Source organism: Lactuca serriola, chromosome 5, assembly GCF_051521515.1.
Source record: "Lactuca serriola cultivar US96UC23 chromosome 5, Lser_US96UC23_V15, whole genome shotgun sequence".
In the NCBI taxonomy this organism is placed as follows: domain Eukaryota; kingdom Viridiplantae; phylum Streptophyta; class Magnoliopsida; order Asterales; family Asteraceae; genus Lactuca; species Lactuca serriola.
Genome location: NC_136412.1, coordinates 296928154 through 296937216, shown reverse-complemented (window position 1 = coordinate 296937216; position 9063 = coordinate 296928154). Strand labels below are relative to the sequence as shown.

At 31.0% G+C, this 9063-nt stretch overlaps 1 long non-coding RNA gene across 1 annotated transcript; it reads right to left on the bottom strand.

Moving 5' to 3' along the window:
- Positions 1-2123: 2123 nt before the first annotated feature.
- On the bottom strand, positions 2124-3259 carry LOC145051722 (uncharacterized). Its single transcript, XR_013683787.1, has 2 exons — positions 2750-3259; positions 2124-2582 (listed from the first exon to the last, which is right to left on the bottom strand). It is a non-coding gene; the product is annotated as an uncharacterized LOC145051722 (long non-coding RNA).
- Positions 3260-9063: the final 5804 nt, after the last annotated feature.

Here is a 9063-nt window from a genome sequence, read left to right as displayed (position 1 = left end):
GTAAGCTTTGGTGACGATGCGACTTCGTGCCTGTTTGATAAACCTTGGTGACGATGTGACTTCGTGCCTGTTGTGTAAACCTTGGTGACTATAAGACGTAGTGCCTATTGTATGAACCCTGGTGACTATGTGACGTAGTGTCTATTGTATAAACCGTGGTAGCAAATGGACCTTGTGCCAATTCCTTAGGTAAATCCTTAGGAATGAATGAATGAAGGATAGTGGATTCTTAGGGTAAAGCCCTGAGAAAATAAAGGAGTTGTGGGGATGGGTATTTGGGTTGATTGTTTGATAATTGAATATAATAAATGTATTATTATGGGTTGAAAACCCTATATGCTCACCAGGCTCCCAAGCCTGACCCACTCAGTTTTCTTTGCATTACAGGTAATGGCACAAGGGTATAAGTTGGTGGACTGGACGAGAGATTTTGGATTATAGATCAGTAGTTATAAATAACTGTTGTAAGGTTTATTTTATATTGTTTATGCTTTTGGTCTGTATCGAACATGACATCCCGAGATTTTATTATTTAATGAAAATACATTCTCTTTGAGAATTTTTTTGATAAATGGTTATCATATTTTTGTTTTTGGGAACAAATTCCGCAACAGTTTTCTTTAAACGATTACTCTGATTTTAAAAATAAATCATAAACAAATCGGTCTTTTCTGGCTGTAAAATTTGGGGATATCACAGGCATTAATTTCAATTTCTTACAACGTGGATTATAACCTTAAGTAATTCAGATTTGTAAATCAAAACCCAAATGAAGCATCAAATTCAGTTTGTCTCACAACATAATTATAAAATGACCGTAAATTTCAACATGAATTCAAATTTTCTTGGTTTTACGTTTGTTGTTACAAGTTTAATGTGAAGGCTAAATGCCTTAGCTTGTGTGAGTGTGAATTTCTTTACGTAAAGGTGTATGGGTTGTATGTTAAAGGGTAAATGTCACGAAAGTTATTATGTTATTAGTTTTTTTTTTACAATTTTGACATTATATTATCATTTTAACTTGAACATCTTTATATAATTGATCATCTTCCTCGAGTAATAACACTCATTTAGGCTTCTAAAACGGTTGGGATTGTCTTCGCCTCTTTTCTACGACCACCCTTTGTTGACATAGTATATGCCTTCTTCATCATCTATCTATCATTCTCTTCTCATGACTTCTTCTTCTCCTCATCCCACCACAACTCTACCACCGGCACCACCACCGCCATAGCTCGCGAGCTCAACCACCACATTAACCAAATCGTTTACCTCAATTTTTTTTCCTTTTCCTTTTCTTTGTTAAAAGACATGGGTTGGGAAAGATTGACTATTGATACATGGATGATGTTGATCATGCGCTCTATAGGATGAGAATTCCCAAAGACTTTTACGGTGTAATGGAAAATCTTAAGATTATATCATATGATAAATTAAACATTTGTTGCTTCCATCATCACTTTAATGCTTCACAAACCTTTGAGCTCTTTATATATGTCGATGATCATTGATGTTCGATTGCTCAATATCAATCGGAAATTTTTGGATTATAGAAATATTAATATTAATATTTTCTATTTATTGTCTTATTCTTTATTTTTTTAATTATAAAAATATTAATATTAATATTAAACAATGTAAAAAGAAAACTATAATGGAAAAAAAGTCTTTAGAAGATTGTCTAAGACCAACACCATAAAAACTTTTCTCTTTTGGATTAGTGATGCAAATTGAAAATGTTTTTGATCCATCAATAGTTTTGGGCAAATAATAAAGACCAAATTTATACTTCACTCTAAAATAAATAACATGTCGGAGTCATAATATAAAGTTTAAGTTAATCATTTTACTTGAATTTTTAACCAAAATCGTTAGAATAAGAATAAATTTGTAAAACAAAACTTTTTTAGACCAAAATCACAAAAACCAACCACACTCAAAGATCAAAAATATAATTTACTCGATATCTATATCTATATATATATATATATATATATATATATATATATATATATATATATATATATATATATATATATATATATATATATATATATATATATATATATATAACTTCTAGAAATATGATGAGTTTTTTGTATTACTATAAACTAGTTTGCAAATAACAAAATCAACTCTTTAAAGTATGTTTATACACATTTGTATTCCTGAAATTACATCTTAAGTAATAAAAATACAAAAATCGCATAAAAAAGCAAACCAATCTTAATCAAATCATAGTTTCGGTAGTTTGGCTCAATAACACTACACACGAATTTGTTAGTGTATGTAGGAAAACCCATTTATATTCTCTAACTATAGTCTATATATATAAAGCTTAGAGAAGGTTTGCGTCAAATGAAGAAAACAGAGAACTCTTTACAATGAAAGATAAAGAACTCCTTTTGTTTTTGACAATGTTGCCCTTGGGATTTAGTATTTTACTTTGACCACTTCTAATTGATGATTTTGTTGGCCTTCCAAATCTATGACTCCTCTTTGCAAGATCTTCAAAGGTCGTTAAATTTGCAAGTGATCCAAATGATTCGGACTTCCCTTGATAGTACTTTGATAAACCTCTCCTACATAAGATTCAAGAAACTTATGATTAACAACTTGTAGTTTACCGTGTCAAAAACTTCTTGAAATAATAGAAAACTATAAATTTTCTTAACGTTTTAAATAATAGACAACTATAAATTTTGTCAACATTTTAAATACAACATACATACTGAAAACAATATCTCACCTGATAGGTAATTGTGCCATAAGCTCGGATAACCTATACAGTGGACCATCGGGAGATGATGTCGAAGAAGTGTCATCAATCGTTTCAATGGATGACAATGTCTCTAAAGAATCACATGAAACCTCTATGCAATTTTCGACAAAATCATATTCAGGATCAGTAATATTAACTTCTGTCTGAATCCATTGAATTTGTTTAGATTGGCTACTTTCCTCATCACTTGAACTAAATCTCATTCTTTTTCTAATATTTGATTATCCTTACTATCACCAATTGATTATTATGAACAAAACTTGATGCATAGAATGAGATGTATATAGGGGGTTCTTTGTTATGATGTTGAAAAGGGTATTGGGATGTAAATATATTACTTGGGGTAGGTGTAGGGGTAGGGTAGGGAAATGTCGGGTAGCATAGGTGATGGATAAGGTCCATGTTAAATTCCAACACTATCATATCTAGTCACCAAACCTTTCCATTTATGGAATTCCCTTAGAATGAGGACGCAAATTGCCATAATTTTAGGTAATATGTGGATAGCGTTCGTGCGTGTCTAGCTCTTTGAATTGAAATGATTATTATCTAGTTTTTTTAGATAATAATCTATTTAAATTTTTAAAACCCCTTTGGTTATTGTGTTAGACATTTATTTGTAATTTTAGTCCAAGTTTTGAACTAAGTGTAAAACTTTTTTTGTTATTGTGATAGACATTTATATGCGATTGAAACCTCCATGATTTTAATAATGAGTTTGCAGTATCTAAGGCGAGTCTACAAAAACCCTTTTGCGGACTCGTGCAGAACCTTTCTGCAGACTCGTTGGTAATTATTGAAAGTGGCAATTTTTTTTGGTATTTTTTGCAAAATCTCTTATTTAGAAATCAAACTTATAAAAGTTTAGACATAACGACAAACATACGTGCAATAAATTGAAACGAACGGTAACTACATGTATGAGTTTTTCACAACTTGTACCAAAATTGCAGATAAACATCAACCTCATGACCCAAAATTATAATTTACTTAAATATATAATATAGACTTTTAAATAATGATAGAATGAGACAATATTGGTGCCTTTTGGGCAAACATATATTCTTCCATTATTTAATAAAACTAACAACGAATCTGATCCACAAATGAAGGCATGGATGAATAATCAATGATTTAAAATTATGTGGTCAAGGTTTCATCCTTGTAATTGCCAACTCACATTTCTTCAATAACAAGTGATGTTAATTAAACAAAACTTTTGACTTTCATTTAGGTCCGTTCATTGTGCTTGCGATAAAATTTGAAAAATATCACATTTATAATACTAATCATAGTATTAAAATCATTTTTAAGCAGACAAGACAGGAGTAGCTATATTGGTGCAAGAGTGGGCCTTGGTCCATTCCATATAAATTTGAGGTGAAATATATTATATATAAAATTCATATTTCTATTGAATAAAAAATGCAAAGACTGTGAATTGTATCCATTCAAAACTTAAATTCCTAATGAATGAAATAATCTACCTACTGAGACATGTCGATTAAAGAATTAAGACAACAATTTTTTGAATAGATCAAATTGTATTTCAATCTCCATGGTGAATTCTTCATTCATCAAGTTAGTATATTAATATTTTTTTTATTGTCTTAGTTAATCAATTTATTCCATCTTAAACAAACAATTTACTTTCAAATCATATATTGTTACATGTTGTTACCATTCGAAGTATATTGCTATTTATTCATATTTTGTAAATTATTTGGTCTATCCTAAAACAAAATCATGGCTACGCCACTGTGACTATATCTATATGTGTATATTGTTGCTTATTTTATATAATCAAAATATAAAACGCGGAAGAATGAACTTTTGATCTTTAATCTCGAATCTAATTAAAAGAAAACTTAAACATGAAAGAACAATTACAGACCCGATTTCATTATGATCTTCGGATCTGAATAACTAGGGTTGGGTTTTCCAGATGATCTCAAGAGTTCTCTCTAAAATCTCTCAGCAAACCCTAAACGAATTTTCATGTGTATTTCTTGTGTTGCTTTGGTCATCATCACATTTAATATAATAAATAAAGATCTTTTTGCACATGTCATATTCTTATTCATTTTGCCACATGTAATTTCATGATTATTTAAATTAATTTTTATTCCACGTACATGTCATTTTATGGTTTTTCTATTTTATTAAATTTCATATATTATTTAAATCTAATAATAAATTCATATCAATTTCATTAATGGACTTTCCTTCTAATTTCAAAATTACTAAATTAAAATTCCATTAATTTCCTTTATTTGTTTATCTAAATTATTGTTTTAAATTTAAAAGAAAAAAACACTTTAATTTTTATAATTATAAAATTTTCTCACTTTTCTTATAAATTCAAACTTCTCAAATATTTTAAATTTTATATTTAAATTTTCATTTAAATAAAACCATGTAATACATGGGTCACACACCTAGTATATTTATAGATGAATATAAACCCTAATGTGAGAGATAGAAGGGATCTTGAGGATATTGAGTCAAACCAGGAACTCAACCCACAATGTAAGTAAATATTTTATAAATCAGTCCATCAACAATTTATATTTTTACCATAAAAACTAGATTTAATGATAGCATTACATATTTAGATGATATGGTCCCACAATTATCTAACAATCTCTCACTTGACCACAAATATATAAATGTACATATAATTGTATAAGCGCTTTAATGAATGTTATCATAATATTGGTACCCTTAAACAATCTTGTCCACTAATCATAATAGTATAGGATCAAAGCGGACTTCGTTACAATTTACGTAACTAAACATATCAATAGTCACATATACACATATAACTAACGACATAGATTAAATATGATGTGTGGTTTTAAAATCTAAATAGATTTTCAGCGAGTTCCTATTTAACATGAAGTGAAATCAAACTTCAAATAAGTGCAACTAATATTGGAGTTAACCAAATTCTTAATTATGTATAGAAAAACATAATTGTTGTTAAACAACACATAAAGCACCATAAAACTCTCACTAAAACCAAATATCACATCAATGTGTGTAGTATGCTCATGAAAGACCTAGGGAGGTAATCCCTTTATGATCTGAGCTGCTTTTATGGAGTTTATTCATATGTGTTATATATTTCCATTTTGCACTATTGTATTGTTAGAAGGAAACTTGATGTCAATATGTTTTGACTTAATAGAACTTTTGTTGTTGGAATATAACATTGTTGACTTATTATCACAACTTTATTGGTCTTTCAATACCAATAATGTGTAGCCTCGTGACAAATTTATGCAACCATATTCCATGCTACAAATTATGTTGTCATTATGGAAGAAGCTACCAAAGTCTATTCCATGAAATGGCTTATCATGCTAAAATGTAAAAGTATCCCAATATGGATCGGTAACTATTTTTGCATCTAATAAAATCATATTCGTAATAAAAATGATCTCCAAAACATCTGATTTCCTATAAGTGAGCATATAGCCTTTTGTTATATATAGATATCTTAAAGTCCATTTGGCTACTTTCTTATGATCCAAACTTAGTTTTCATAGATATCTGCCCAAAACCAGAAAGATAAATTTACTCTCACTTAATCTGTAAAGGAAGTTATCGAGCGATGAAAACCAGGAGGTGGGCTTGGAAGCATCCATCCTTTGAAGAAAGCGTAATAGCTCACTGGTCTAGCTCCATGGCACCAAAAATGTATCAGGGCTCAAGTGATTCACCGAAGCGACGAGACGTTGAAAGCAGCTTTTTCAAGTGTCAGTACCGAAATGTTCTGTCAATCAGGGAAGGTTTTTGGTGACAAGACCTGGAGATATCAGAAGTGAGAATGCTGACATAAGTAACGATAAATCCTGTGAAAACACGATCGCCTGACAGTAGAAGGTTTTTTTGCGTTCAGTCAATCTACGCATAGTGAATCGGTCCCTAAGGAACCCCCGAAAGGGCTGCCGTCCGATGGGTACACGACAATGACAAAGTTGCTTTGACTATAGAACCATGCCTGTCTGTTGGAGTGAATTGTATCATCGGGCCGAGGGCTGCCCCCTCTTCCCCTCACTCTCTTTTCCCTAATATGAAGTCATCAAATCCTTTTTGACTTGGCCTAGCTCGGTTGCCCTACACGACTGGTGCTTCAAAAGTAGAAACTCTCGTCGTAGTTTGGCGACCTAAGGGGTGGACACTTTTTGTTATCTAAAGGCGAAGACTCTGAAGTGGGCGAACACTCGGCCCAACGGGCGAACATGTCGGGCTCCGGCTCCGCGCACTTATTGACACCTTTCGAAGCCAAAAGAGATAATAAATTAATGAAAAATGTTGTACCACGCATAGGATTTCCAAAGTTGAGGTTGTTGAGTTTGTGTATTCAGAATAGGAGATTGAATAACATTATCGATCATTGATTCATAATCTGCATATTATCAAAAAGACAATAATAGGAATCAAGATTGATTACTCCTTAAGGACAATGTTTTAACCTTGTTTCTTCCCCAAACTCAACATCCTAAAAGAATGTTGCTTTATCCTAAGTGCAAGGTCAATATCCATACAATTGAGAACTAACATAATGCCCTCATTCCATTACGTAAAGTTAATCTCATTAAGTAGATAATTCATAACTATGATCAATGTTAGCAGATATAATACCACAATTCAAAAATAAGCAAATCTATTTTTATGCTCATTAATCCATAAATCGTAATCAATAAATTCAATTTATGACATCTTTACAAGGTATCGACACAACATTAATATCAAGTATTTGGACAGTAATACTAATTTGCAAGAGATAACCTTGTTTTAGAGATAAACATTGATAATAAATAATGTCAATTAACAAGCCCCTCTTTGGATTAACTTATTACTCACATGGAACCAAAAAATCGACACATGTTTATGAGTTTATCACCACATATATGTTTATTCGGCCAAATATCAGTCTACCTTTGGGTCGGCTAATACCCGTATTAATAAACACATAAACTATAATTTTGATAATAAGAATTGACAATGTATCATGTCAATTAATAAGTCCCTCTTTGGATTGACTTATTAATGACATGCAACCTAAAAATTGTCACATATTGATCATCAAACATGTGTTTATCCGACCAAATATTAATCTACCTTTAGGTCGATTAAAATCCGCATTAACAAACACATAAACAATAAAATTTAGCAATAAACATTGACAATAAATCATGTCAATTAATAAGCCCCTTTTTAGATTGACTTATTAATGGCATGACCCCTTAAAAAATTGTCAACGTGTTTAGTGTCATATATGTGTTTATCCACCCAAATATCAACCTACCTTTGGGACGGTTAGTATCCGCAATAATAAATACACAAAAAAACCTTGTAAATTAATTTCTCAAAAGAAATCACTTTGGTGATGTATTGTGTCATTTAATTTGCTTTGAAAATAACATGTCATAAATGTAATTTATTAGCAAATCACCTGAAGTATTTTGAATGTGTCTACCTTTAGGTCTAACACTATTCACTTAAACCATATGATATAAAACTTTAAGAATTTAGAGCATCTCTAATGGTTGAGCTATGTTATAGCTTAAAGAACGTTTACATACCTAATTTCATTATAATCTTCGAATCTTGTTAACTAGGGTTGGGTTTTCCAGTTGATCTCAAAAGCTCTTTCTAAAATCCCTCAGCAAACCCTAAACGAATTTCCATGCGTTGATTTGCTCCTCATCACATATATTTATAGATGGATATAAACTCTAATGTAAGAGATAGAATGGATCTTGAGGATTTTGAGTCAAACCGGAAACACAACCCACAAGGTAAGTAATTATTTTATAAATTGGTCCATCAAAATTTTATATTATTACCATAATAACTGGATTTAATGATAACGTTACATATTTGTATGATGTGGTCCCATAATTATCTAACATATATTGTATTGTATTCAGCCCATGTATAATTAGTCATGTATTGTCTTGGCCCTTTAGGTACTTAGCCCATTGTTTATTGTATATATACGCTTGAGTAATACATCATTCATTATAGGAAAATACGTTGACTTACATGGTATCAGAGCGTAACTCTCAACCCTAGCCACGTCCCCATCTTCCTTCCTGTCAATGTTCTTCTTCTTCTCCATTCTTTCTCTATTACTCTCTTCTTCATCACCATGACTGGTGAAAACAATTCTTCTACAAAACCTACTCATAAGGCATATGGTATCACAAAATTTAAAACATATGTCCCTCTCTTTTTGGATCTCTCAGCTCGTAATTACAAACCATGGA